The following is a 13,921-nucleotide window of genomic DNA, read 5'->3' as shown; positions in this document are numbered from 1 at the left end:
ATAGGTCCCTAAGAAAAATTAGTGGTCTTCTCACTTGTAATGATGGAAACCCTAATTTTCACCTATTACACTAGAAATTAAAATTAAATCCTGAGTAATGACTATTTCCTTACTATATTGCTAGAGAATCAATATTTTTCTTGAAAACACCCCAAAAAATTAGCTCCTCTACCATAAAGCATGCAGGATTTTATATGATTAAAATTGAAGAACTATAAAAGCTCAAAACAAAAGAAGATGCTACATATCTTCCGCATGAAAAATCATCATGGTTTCCATTCCAATCACTTGGTAAAATGATCCGAGATCTATCATTAGCCTACCACCTCTCATAATAGAATAATTTTCTAGCATGTTCATCACCTTTCTGTTGCAACAAAAAATATTTGAGGAAGACAAAAATATGGATAAGTAGCCTTTCGATAAATGGAACCATCCAATTTATTCAAGAAAAACCTCTTCAACCTATCATAGAGTGAAACCCTTGACCATCATAAGCACTCACTATTAAAGTTGAAGACCTATTCGGGATGCATGGTGGAATGGCAAGGCTTCTTTCTCTCTCTTTCCTCTCAAAATTTTGAAATCCGTGAGGGGGCAACACGTGGAAACACCTTGAAACAACTTTTTGATATTACATCCTTGTGAAAACTTGATGTGTCGCTCAAATATGTGGTGGCTCCACATGCCATTGAATAAAAATTAGGCCAAGAGCCTCTAAAAATTTTGTCCAATCAACATGTAGAATCAACATATAAGCACACAAATTTATATATTCACAACAAAATAAAAAGAGAGAAACCATGAAGCAAAAAGAGCAGAGAAAAAAGGAGAATCCTGAGAACCCTTGTAGATTTAATCTAAAAATTTGGTGACTATGGGGTTCCTTGCCTATGGGGAAAATTGGCCCAAAACTCTATTTCTACATCAAAATTACAAGCTAAAGTTTTATTACAATTTTGGCAGCACAAACTGCAAAGGTTGCCAATCTGCATCGGATGGTGGAGTGTGAAGTTGCAGAAAGCCATAGGATTTGTCCAACTCAATCATTTCATAAAAAAGAGATATTGTTTGTCATTGAAGAGCAACTTCTATTTAAAAACTTGGTCATTCCAAGGGGTGAATATTCTTCTCTATTTCTATCACATTGGGATCATGACTAACAATTTGCATGAAGGAATAATCTTCCCATTTCTATTCCAACAATTACCTCAAGTACTTATGAAGACATGCATGAGTTCTACATGACAAATTTAACATTTTGATGAGTACTTCAAGGAAAATGAGATTCATAAAAAAGATATAACATTTCAATTCAACGTTTATTTCCAAATGTAACCTTTTCCCTACAAGAGTAAGCTCTCTTTTTCATTTTATTCATCGTAGGGTTAATTCTGAAACGGGGTTTGACCTAAGAAAACCTTGTTCCACATTTAAGTTTGTGTTGTCATTGATATCAAACTTGTTGGTGTTCTAGATGTTGGTCCGAAAGTGATATGATGCAAAAGTGTATGCTCTGGTAATAATCTGGTTGAGTTTTTTATATTGGTTGAGTTTGGATGTTGGTCTAGAAGTGATATGAGAAGTGATTTGGTTAAGTTTTGTTATTGGTGTCTATCTTGCTGGTGATTGGTTGTTAGGATGTTGTTGTGGTAGTGATATGGTGCAAACGTATATTGTTGTATGTTGATAGATATTGTTGGTAAACATCTATGATGTTGTAATAAGGTGCTTTCAGGATTATGCGAATATGCTAGAATAAGTCTAAATGTTTTGTGGGTATGCAAAATCTATCTATAGGTATTATGGATGACAGATATAGTTCATATGATGTGTTTCTGAAGGATTGATGGCTTTTTGTTTGGTCTAAAAATACTACAACTACTTTTGGTGGTTTCCTTGATTATATGTATCATGGTCTAGTGGTAAATGATTGTATCGAATACGTATTAGAAGTATTTATGTATTTTAAAGGGATTATTATGAAAGACTGGTCATTTTATTTTTTCAGCTAGATAGATATTTTTTGCAAGAGCTATTCTATGTTTGTATTCAAGGATAACGTTGTTTCAAGATTGTTACCCCGATTTTTGAACTTGGAAATTTTTAAGTTTTCACTTCCCCAAATCGTAGCTTTGTTATTGAAAAATCTCATAACTTTAGTCTTTATGTTTGCCTAAGTCAATAATTTTGAACCTTGTGGTTCAAAGGTTCAACGCGCACAAGAATGTAAAGGCAAAGTGATTAATGAAGCATATTGTGGTCTAAGTCTGTAATTTTGAACCTTCTGATTGAATCCCATAGTTCAAAGGTTCAAGGTTCAACGGTTTATTCTGTGATAGTCAAATTCTGCATACATATCCATTAGTTCAAAAATGCATCTGAAAAAGTTGTGAATTTTTAAAATCTAAAGACAACCCACCTGATATTTTGGTCTTAACTATTCCCAGATTTAATTTTATGACCATAAGAGCCCATATGATATATTATTTTCTCAACACAGCAATTTAAAACATTTTTAAAATGTTTTAAATAAGTTGGAAAGCAACAATTCCATGGAAAGGTGAATGGTTAAAAAGAAATATTTTTGTAATCAATAATCTTTTCCAAGAATCAATTATGTTAACTGAAAGTCTCCTCGAAAAAGAAGGAGGATATATATTTAATGAAAAGAAAAAAGCTAAGAGGGGCTCTTTCCCTTTTCTTGTTGGAGACTTACATTGCAACAAGGAGAGTTTTCTAATTTTCTATTGTAAAGGGGATACAAAATAATGTAGTTTTTTGCATTCTGAGAAAGGATGAAATATATTTCAGATCTGTGTGTTTGTGTGTCTTTTTTTTACTTTAATTTGGCATGTGAGTCATTCCAATTATTCTTATAATGCTTTCTTGTGCATCCCATTAATGTATATGTTTGTTACAAAGACTTTGATTTCTCATTCATTCATACATCTAGAAGCAAATTATTTAATCCTTTTCCTCTTTGTTGTGGGTATCTAGGAAAGGATCTTTGTGTCTTTTACTCCAGTATCCTCTTGTTTATAAATTTGTTGTTTGCATCTGTGTTATGGCTATAAGAAGATGTTAAATGCCTTTATTTCTTTCTGGTTAAAGTGTAGACACCTAAAAATGTCTCATTGATTCTACACTAATTATTCATCTATTTGGTTAAGTAATTCTTTAATTATTTGATTAAACTAACTATTTCTTCTAATCATCGCCCTTCAACACCTCTAATTATTCTATTTCTATTCTCAAATCATTTTAATCAGTTAACCCTATCTCAATTATTAATTAAATATCAATTATTTAATTAATTATGATTTATTCCTTAGTTAAATAATCTTTATTATTTAATTAATTCAATCTCCTAAGTTTAAATAATTTAATTTAAATTATTTAAATTAATTAATTATTCTTCCAATTCCCCAAATTATAATTCAAATTAATTCCATCTAATTTCATTTCATATTTCCCCAAATTCGAATTTCACTTCATTTCATTTAATTTCGTATTTCCAAATTCACATTTCGCCAAATCTGAATTTCAATTAATTTCATGTGCATTTCAGCATTCGAATGACCAAATTCAAATCCAAATTGAAAATAAAAATCAAATTCAATTTCAAATTCCTACAACACATGCTAAAATCAGAACTAATTGATCAAATCAGTTGTCTAGTCAATTAACTCAGTTAACTCATCAATCATCCTTTTAAACTCAAAATCAATCCACTTCTCTCCAATCAATTCAGTCTACTGATCAATCAATCCACTTATCTCTCCAATCAATCTAGTTGACTACTCAATCAAATGAGTTAACAAAGGAATCAACTCTGTTAACTGATCAACCAATTTCAGTTGTCTCCCAATCAACACTTGAGTTCTATTTCTCACCCCCTTTGTGTTGAAAATCTATAAATTCAACATCATTTTTTGATTTCAATCTAGATTTTGAGGATCATAGAATCAAAGAATCACAGTCTTCAATATTGTTGTCTATCTTATGCAGGAAATCAAGTGCAATACTTGAGAGCCACCTACATCAACAACAATGGAAGCCTTGCTATGCCAATTGAGGGATTCTTAGATATATTGTTTCATTTCAATTGATAATTGTATTATTTCATTGTTATTTAGGAGTAATAATTGGATTTAGAGTTGTGATTCGCTCTTTGATAATCTGATTTATGCAATTTATGCCTATTTACTGCCTGAGTACAAAAAGCATATTCAGAAAATATACATTTCATCCAATGAAGGGAGTTGTATCTTCATATCAAAATTCAGAGAGCACTTGCAATTGCCATTACAAGTGACTCAATTGTTGGTTCTTTTTGTCTTTCAATTTGGGCATTTGTGAGTCATTTTTGAAAGGTATTTAAGAAGGACAAATATGTTAACCAATAGATTTTGGTGACTCTACTGGGGAAAACAATTTAAGTGATGGTGCTTTCATATTTCCTCAAAAATCTAAATGATGTATTTCCATAAATAAGGGTGGCGACTTTGTTGAATTAAAATATCTAAGAATGATGGCTAGAGGCCAAGCCAAGAAAAAAATGATTCAGAAGAAGATACACACCAACAATTGAGGAAATTAATGTTGAAGATGACCCAACACTTCAAACATTTTGGAATGCTTTCAAAGAAAGCATATTTGAAGCTAAGAAGAAAGGATTGAATCCATCTGAAGATTTAAGATCTACACTGCTATTTAAAAGTGTACATCAAATATATTATCGACTCAAGAATCTGGAGCAAGAGACTCATCAATTGCAGGCTGAAGAAAAGAGACCAAAACTGCTGGAAGAAGGTGAAGAGACAACATCATATAACTTTTTAGTTTTTGGTGAGCAGGATGTTGTACAGACTCCGACTGAGTGGAATGACTTATCTGCACCTTGGGTTCAAATCCAGCCAAATAAAAGATGGCTTCCACCGACTTTCCAAGAAGTGTTGTATGACGATGATGAGACGCTTCATGAATTTTTAAATTCCTTCAAAGAAAGTATTTGTGAGGCAGAGAAGAAAGGGATACACCCTTCTGAAGATCACAAATCTGCATTGTTATTGAGGAGCATGCACCATAGATACTATCTGCTTAAAAATATTAAGTAAGAAACTCATCAGTTGCAAGTAATAGTAGAAAATTTAAAAAAGACTAAGGGGGAGCTTGGAGATGACAAATATTGTGTTCCTTTAGATCCTCATCTTTCATATAATCTTAGCATCATGGATGAACAAGATGTTGTTCTAGTAACAACGCCACAAAATCTGCATCAAGATGGAAGTGAGAAGCCTAAACATCTTTTGACATGCATGCAAGAGGATTATGTTGAGCACCCTGAGAAAGAAGCATTGTTAGAAGAACATAAGAGTGTCAATGTTTTTGATTGGTTCCTAAAGGGTTCAGATGATAATCCATTGTGTGGAGTTGAAGATGTCAATGGTAATGTTACTAAAGTTGATATAGATGCCTTTGTTCATAGTTTTGATGATGCAAAGAAAGGTATGAATGCTGACACATCTGTACCTCCATTTCCTCTTCAATTAGAAACTTTTACTTTTGACATTGATGGAAAATATCAAGACAAGGATGGTATTTTGCATAAGGGTACAAAAGAACCTTTAGATTGTAATCAAGAAATGGAAGTTTTCATTTTGGTGATGAACCTGAGAGAAAGATTAAAAATTCGATGTTCGTAGAAGAAATTAATCAATCAAATTTGTATGTGTATACACCTAAAAATAGTCTGAAGATAATTAATTAAATAAGCAATTATTTAATTAATCTCCCTCCCCAATTTAATTGAATTCACTAAGCAATTTGATTAAATCTCTCTGTCATCTACTTATTAATAAATCTAAGGATTTATTTAATAGGTTCATTTCACCCATTTAATTAATTAATTCAAATTAATTAATTCCCCCCATCAAAATCATTTCTTCTAAATCTCCTAATTAATTAAAACAAATCATTTATGAGTTGTTGAGATTAATTAGTCATTTTCCTAATATTTGAATTTTTAAATTCAAATTCTCCTAACTTCTACCACTCCTAAACCTAACCCCTTCTACTTACCACCATGTCCCCTTTCATCCAACATCTTCTAGAACCTTTGTGACACTTGTCACTAAGTGTTCGCTTTCATCCTACCTCTTCTAGAAGCCTCTTGACACTTGTCACCATAGAGATGACAGATGTTCCCTTTAATCCAACTCCCTTTGCCAACCTCCTCGAATTTAACCATTGATATCTTCAGATCAATCTCAATCATTGATTCATGCCAACTCACCCCTAGCCTTGGAAAATCCTATAAATAGACCTCATTTTGAGCAATATGGATCCCATCTCATTTGTAGCTTAAGCATTGTTATTATAGGCATCAGCTTCTAGTTTATCATTTCTTAGCAATGTTATCATGCTCATTTTTAGCTTAAATCTTACCTTCAATCATGCTAGATCAATCATTCATGTAGCTTAATCATGCTATTCTTGCTAGATCATGCATTTTCAGCATTCAAATCCCCCATCTAAGTATAGTCAAGTCACTGGAATTTGCATACTAAGATCTGAGAGCAAAATTCATACTCGCATTTACTAGGAGGCAATAAGTTGATTAGCTATGGTTTTAAGTTTCATTGATTTAACCTACTAACCATGCTTGTAATGATTTATTAAGTGCTTTGTGTTTGCAGGTACATGTACAATTCACAGAGCACGACATTTTGGCACCCACCGTGGGGCTAAAATCATCATTTTCAGCCTCCCAAGCTTCCTTAAACTTCATCTCTGCCGAATCAGAATTAGATTGTCATACGAGTTGCCTTTCTGGCTCGTATGAACTTCCTTTTAGTCTCAGACGACAGCTCATCCTGACTCGTATGAGATTTTAGACTACAAATTCTTTACTCATACTAGGTTGATCCTGTGTCGTACGAGTTGATTTTCACACTCGTAGTAGAGCTAATTTTGTGTCGTATGAATTTATGGATGTTAAATCTTATGTTGTACGAGTCAATTTTGGTCCATGTGTGAAATTTAATCATTTGTCGTTCTATTTGATAAATCATGTTGTACGAGTTTCTGCATCTGTGATTTTTTTTGAAAAACTGCAAATTAGAAATTTCAAATTTGTCTATACGTCGGTAATCTGCATTTTTGAAGGCTTTCTGGTCATTTTTAGCCCCTGAGAGTGCCCAAAGGTCCTCCCTGGAAGCCATGCCCCTAGAAATTTGCATCTAGAACTCTTGGAGACCTTTCCAACGAGGTAAACGACATGTAATTTTGAGTCCCGAGCAGAAAGTTATGCCTATATGATGTTAGGATAAAATTTCATATAATTTTTCTTAAAATTTCACAGTTTGGATCACTAATGATAATCTTGTTATGTCTATGAGATATTTGCAGCCTAACTCTTTTCTTGCAGATACACTTGTCAAAGATACGATTGTCAAAGACAAATTCAAAACACAATCATGACTACTAATGGATCTACTTTGCAGGTTGCCTAAGGATTCAACAACAAAAAACTGTGTATTCTTTAAGATTTTTAGGCACACTTCAATTTGGGCTTAAAGAAATGAACTATCATGTCTTATGTGCTTGTGATGATAGGCGAGTATGCTCTCACCTTCCTTAGGTGATCAGAAAGCTAGACTCATCTTTTTGCTTTCAATATTGCATACCTTTAGCGGGCCTGTCACAGTGGGAAAAAGTAATCACCTTATGAGAATGATCCAAGTGAGTACAACTAGACCTGAGCATTCCAACTCACTATAATAACTAGGTCTCTGATGATTAAAGTCTCAGAGGATGGGATTATTTGAGTTTTCTCCTTGAGATCTCTCATATCAGACATTTTGTAGGGCCTCACGGTCTCAATCATGTTTACGTGACTACAACTTGTTTCGGTACCTTGTCGGGCTATAGGCCTCAATCATGCTTGCGTGACTTCAAGGGGTAATTTCAAACGGAATTCCTGACTAAGAACTATAAAAATAGAAGCTACCCAATTCACCTCCGAAAGGGTGATAATCTTTGTGCAAGAGAGATAGTAACTCTCCCAAGACACTTGCCATATCGTGCCCCCATTAGTGTTTGGAGTCGGATAATATAGCGTTGAGAATCCATTGCATGAGACTCAGCGGCCATATTCTGATTAGCTATTGGGTGTGTACCTAAGTCAGCAAGCAAAGGTTTTCATTCTCAGCCAACTTCCTTAGGGTTTAGCTTGATTGAGAGTCATGTATCACATCGTGTGTTTGCTATGTATTCATCCCTAAAATTGAAAAATCAGACACTTAAAACTAGAAAACCAAGGTAAAACATCAAAATTCAATGATCCAAACTCAAACAAGCAAACAATTTTTATCACTGTTCAAATACCCGTCATACGAGTCAAAAGTCTCTGTCATATTTTTGATCCTTTATCGTATGAGTCAGGAGTATCTGTCGTATTGCTTGATATTCTGTCGTATGAGTCAAGGTTCTATGTCGTACGAAAAACTGTTGTTCACATGAAGTCACTAGTCTGTCGTTCTATCTTGTATCTCTTGTCATCCTATGTTGCATAATCTGTCGTACGAAACTCTGCATCTGTCAGTCCAGAGCTGTGTCCTGCATGCCTATTTCAGACTTATCATTTCTGCCTCATCAATTTGCAGTAAGCATAAACACCTTTTATCTATCAATCCATGCTTAAATTGTTTGCTTGGTTTGCTTGGTCAAGTTATCACTCGTCAAAATCAGACTTTAGAACATATACACCTAAGATTTTCAAAGTGCTTACCCCCAACAAGTTCAAGATCTAAACATCTCAAAGTGCATTATCACCCTCTTTGATAAACTGATCACTCAAACATAGTTTCTCATCAGGATCAATCATCCTTTATCATGAAACTAAAATGTTTGGTCAGGATAACCTTGTCCCACATCGTAGGATATATCTTTCCTACTGGACTTGGTTCTTATCAATCATCATCATTGCACTCTTAAACCGAAGATCGAAAAACTTGCAAACTTTTAAACACTTGAACCATCTTTTAGTGTCATATCACTCTATGGCCTTGAAATTGGCTATTGATCACTTATCAAAACAACCTTTAAACAATCAAATCTTAGCACAATATCAAACACAATGCCCATTTTAACAAGAGAGCAGAGACATAAGATCGCTGAAAATCATATCAACATGACATATGAAAGCAAAACACAAGAAGAAAACATGACAAGCCAACATATCAGAGAAATCAAACAAGTTCAAAATCAAAATCCAACTATTTTAAAAACTCACAAGGATTTAAACACATCTAAGAAGAAAAGTGGCTCTTTTATGCACCTCTTAAAGAGATCCCTAAAGGATTTGGCTAAAGAAGATCAAAATCATGCACCCATGTCTAACAATGATCCATCCATCCATAAGCAAATTGACTCTCCAAAGGCATCTATTCCTACACCTCTTGAAAGCTTGCAAGAATCCTCCATAGCATCCTTGCCAAATAATGCATCCAAAGTTGAAGTTTCCCAAGCGATATCCAAAATTGCCATCAAACCTATTTCAGAGGATCCTATTCAAAGCTCATCTCCTTATATCCAAGCATTGATTCCTTGCAAGATCCCCATAACACTTCCTTGCAAATTGAAGTCCCCATTCATAGAACGCTTGTTAAATGTGTCCTGATAGATGGGGGAGCTAGCTTGAACATTTTCTCTATGAATCTTGTCCGTGCTCTAGGCTATTCAGAAGATGCAGTTGATCCCAGGAAAAAGATCAAAATCAAAGCACATAATGAAGAAGAACATTCATCTAAAGGAATGGTGATATTACCCATCACAGTGGGACCTTTGCAGAAGGACATAGCATGCCAAGTTCTAGATGTGGACCTACCATACAACATACTCTTGGGGAAACCATGGATTCAGGATATGCAGGCTATTACATCAACATACCATCAATGTGTAAAATTTCCATACAATGGACAAGAAATCACAATATCAGCATAATCAAATCCATTGCAATGTTGTAATAATCAGAAATCAACTCAAGAGATCATAATTTCACATAACAAAGAGGCAGCACCTTCAAGCACACAATCCAAGGAACAATCATTTGAATCAATTTTGTCAAACATGGAAGAACAAATGCAGCTGAAAGATCAAGGAAACGGAGAATATTTGCTATCATGGAAAAATAAACAAGAGAAACTTCAAATTGAAAGAGAAGAAGTAGATATAGAAGTCGATGTAGTTCACACGTATGCAGAACAAATGTTAGGAACTAGCCTACTTGAATCAGAATCACATTCGACTGACATGGACTTAACCGAGGACGATCAGGATTTTCTTATGTGAGGTCATTCTGACAAGAGTATCGTTCTAGACATGGAAACACATACTGAAAGCTCTGACATCTCTATCATGACCCCTAATATCTTTGAAACTATTCAACCTAAAGATCCTTTATCCTTAAGCTATCCTGAACCTATGGACTGGGAAAATGAAGGACATACTGCTATTGATACCTTTCTAAATGACCATGCCATATCCTTATATCTTGAGGAAATCAAACCCACAACAACTTTCATTAGGGATTCCGCTAACGTATCTTTGAGTCAAATGGATGTCAAATCTCCTAGTTGCAAAATTGAAAAGAAAGAAAACAATATCAAGTCTAATGCTGAAAACCATTTCTTGGCAACATTAGACCAGGAAAAAGTAAAAATAAAGGATGCATCTAACGGTGAAAACCTCCTTGAGGCATCAAAAGATGGAAGATTTGACACCTTACCTAAATGTTATCAAGAGAAGATATCTATCATAATAGAGCCAGCAGAGGCAACTATCATTGGCACAAATGATCTACATCCAGCAATCTCTCTATCTGAACTAGCAAGACAAAAATACTTGAAACCATTCAAAAGATGGCAAGTCAATTTTACCTGTTCATATACAGATGTTCCAAGGTTCGATCCATATCTTACAATACATCACCCGAATATCAATCCGAGAGCAAAAATCAATAATGGAACACATCATGGATCAAGAGAAAGCATCAATAAAGGAACACAACATAAATCAGAAGCAGGCATTCTATTCATCAAAATGGCTATAGAATGGAACATTAAACAACTTCAAGTCTTTGGAGACTCCCAGCTTGTCATTAATCAAATCAATGATGACTATCAAACCAAAGATGAGAAACTCATGCCTTACAAAAAGATGGTGGATGATTTCAAAAAGTACTTTGTAGAAATAACTTTTGAACAGATCCCCATAAATGACAACAAAGCAGCAGACGCCATGGCTACACTTGCTTCTCTATTGCAGGCACAGGAAAATCAATAGCGTTATGAATTCTTGGTTGAAGAGTTGTTTCATCCTGCCTTTAATTGTCCTAATTACCAAACCATCTGTCAACTTATTGGACACGATTCCTCCCGCTATGACCAAACTTACACATACTTGAAAGATAATATCCTACCTCCTGACTTATCAAAGAACCAAAAGAGAAAATTTATTCGCCAATCCTCTCATTATACTCTCGTCACAGATACCCTATATAAACGAGGTCTAGACGGTACTCTCTTAAGATGTCTTGAACAAGAAGAATCTGAGAAAGCCTTACATGAAGTCCATAATGACATTTGTGGCACTCATTCAAGTGGTCTTACCCTTTCGAAAAAACTCATACGCTTGGGCTACTATTGGCCGACTATGGAACAAGATTCTTTTAAAATAGAAAGAACATGCAAAAAATATCAAATCCATGGGAACTTGATCCATGCACCAGCACAAGAACTACATGCTTTAGCAACATCTTGGCCTTTTTGTCAATGGGGACTTGATCTAGTAGGAAAGATAAATCCTTCCTCATCTAATGGACACAAATTCATCCTGGTAGCTATTGAATATTTCACAAAATGGATTGAAGTTGTACCTCTCATCAATATCACAGGAAAACAAAATCGATGCATTTATCTTGGACTACATCATCTGTTGCTATGGGATACCAATGACCATTATCACTGATAATGGGTGACCATTCAAGAATCAAGATGTACAAGAACTCTATGAGAAGTTCAAAATCTAGCACAGATTCTCCACACCATATTATCCACAGGGAAATGGGCAGGCAGAAGCATCTAACAAAACTATCCTAAAAATTCTTAAAAAGACAGTGAACGATGCTGGGAAAGATTGGCATATCCAACTAAATCCTTCTCTATGGGCCTACCGCACTAGTATCCGCACACCGACAGGTGCCACACCTTTCTCTCTTGTATATGGATCAAAAGCCATATTGCCAATCGAAGTAGAGATACCTTCTCTACATGTATCACTAAAAGGACTCATCCCAGATGAAGAACAAAGAGTATCTAGACTACAAGAGTTAGAACTAATCCATGAATGCAGACACAATGCCTTTGATCATCTAAAGGTATATCAGCAAAGAATGTGCCGGAGCTATAATCATAAGGTTAAACCAAGAATCTTTCAAGTTGGAGAACTAGTGCTAAAGGAAAATCCACACAACTAGGCAGATCAAGAAAAGAAAGGAAAGTTTGAACCAAACTGGTTAGGTCCATTTGTGGTCACAACAATATTTGGGTCAGGAGCATATCAGTTATCAACACAAGACGGAGATCAGCTCGAAGAACCTATCAATAGCATGCACCTGAAAAAGTTCTATGTATGAAGAATCAGAAAAATCAAAAACAGTGAAAATTCAAAAAAAATCAAAAACAATGAAAAATCAAAAAAATCAAAAATAGTGAAAAATCAGAAAAATCAAAAAAAGGGAAAAAAGCAAAAAAATCCTAAAAAGTGAAAAAGCAGAAAATCCCCCCCCCAAAAAATCAAATATCAGAAAAAGTGCAATAAAAATAGATGGTGAAAACCTAGCAAACAGGCGCTATCTATTAGCTAGCTCTTCCACCTATTAGTTCATGCATTCATTTTTCCATTAGCGCTAATCATCATGAAGCCTTTATACATATGCAAGCATCCCAGGTGGCTTCTTACCATGGTTTGGATCATTGGATATATCATAACGACTTTGTTTCTACGCTTGGGGCAAAATCCTACACCTAGCTGGGGGCAAAACTTTTGACCATTTTGAGCTTAATCAAACAAGTAGAACAAATAGTTAGACAACTCTTATCAAGTGAAAACTGAGACACATCCAACGTTGAACACAAGATCAAACTATCAACTATCAAGATATCACAAAATCAATCTAAGCACATCACACACTTTTCAGTGGATAATATCTTTTTGGCTAATGATTGTAACATGATTGTTCAACTTTTCTATATTGCTTTTCGCTATCATGATTTCTGAGTAACTTTGGGATGTCATTGACTAGAGGAACAAGGAAGAAACTTGATATTTTTCTTGTCTGCTGTCTGAAAATTAATCATTAATATGTGCAAATTTGTCTCGGGACATGATCATCGAAGTATCATTGAAGACATTTCCGATTTGCGTATTGAAATGATTAATACTGCCTGTTTTACGGAAACAACACTCAAGTCATCTCAGTTCAATTATACCTCGATGCTTGTGTTAACTTGCTATATCAAAATCTAGGAAAATAGTGCTCAAGTAATCATGGTTTAATTATACCATCGATGTTTGCACTCACTTCCCACATTTCAAAAGCTCAATGATGACAAAAATGCAAAATAATCCAGTGACTAGTCCGGTCGTAGCTTTGCATTTCATTTGCATTCTAGCTTGCATTTCATTCTTGCATGGATCCCAAAAGCTCCTTTTATCCAAGGTTAAATCTATCATAGGAATCATCAAAGTATCATCACAAGTGTATATGGAATCAGAATAACGCATCTCTTTCATGATATTATCAACTCAGCAAAAATCTTATGCTATCTCCCTCAAATGCATCAACATCAGCATA

The sequence above is a fragment of the Cryptomeria japonica genome, chromosome 8 (genome assembly GCF_030272615.1).
Source record: "Cryptomeria japonica chromosome 8, Sugi_1.0, whole genome shotgun sequence".
In the NCBI taxonomy this organism is placed as follows: Eukaryota; Viridiplantae; Streptophyta; class Pinopsida; order Cupressales; family Cupressaceae; genus Cryptomeria; species Cryptomeria japonica.
This window is presented reverse-complemented; position numbering follows the sequence as displayed.